Below are 486 nucleotides of genomic sequence, written 5' to 3'. Positions count from 1 at the left end.
AAAATACTTCAGTTCTTTGATCCTCACATTGCTGAACATTAGCAAACTTCTTTTCCACTTCTCCCTTGGCTATATACACCTGTCTCCCAGTCTCCCTCTTGGCTATCTGGCACAGTTCCCTGCTACCTCCACTCTACAAGGTTTTCCAGGCCTGTTTCTAATGGCCTTGCCTACCGTATTATTCCACTACCACGTTACCCTAGGTCTGAAAGGGACTTTGCACCAGCCACAGATTTGGTCTGTGGCACTCAGTAAGCTATCACATAGGAATTTCCAGTTACCCTCTATGTCACAAGTTTGTAGCTCCTCCTCCCTCTCATCAAATTTCTCAATGAGGATGTCCCTGAACCTCTGACCATGTGAAAGGTTCTTAAGCTTCCAAATGCTTCTTTTCTGGATTGGTCTGGTTCTTGATGTCCTTCATATATACATATATATACACACACACATATATATATATACACATACATACATACATACATATAT

At 41.8% G+C, this 486-nt stretch overlaps 1 protein-coding gene across 3 annotated transcripts in view; it reads right to left on the bottom strand.

Annotated features, from left to right (window-relative positions):
* Positions 1-486, bottom strand: part of LOC106880021 (lysine-specific demethylase 6A) — a 168,017-nt gene that overhangs the window by 13,736 nt on the left and 153,795 nt on the right. The gene's annotated exons all lie outside the window — the stretch shown is intronic.

This window comes from Octopus bimaculoides, chromosome 1 (genome assembly GCF_001194135.2).
Source record: "Octopus bimaculoides isolate UCB-OBI-ISO-001 chromosome 1, ASM119413v2, whole genome shotgun sequence".
Classification (NCBI taxonomy): domain Eukaryota; kingdom Metazoa; phylum Mollusca; class Cephalopoda; order Octopoda; family Octopodidae; genus Octopus; species Octopus bimaculoides.
The sequence above is the reverse complement of the archived record's forward strand: the minus strand, read 5'-3'. Positions and strand labels throughout refer to the sequence as shown.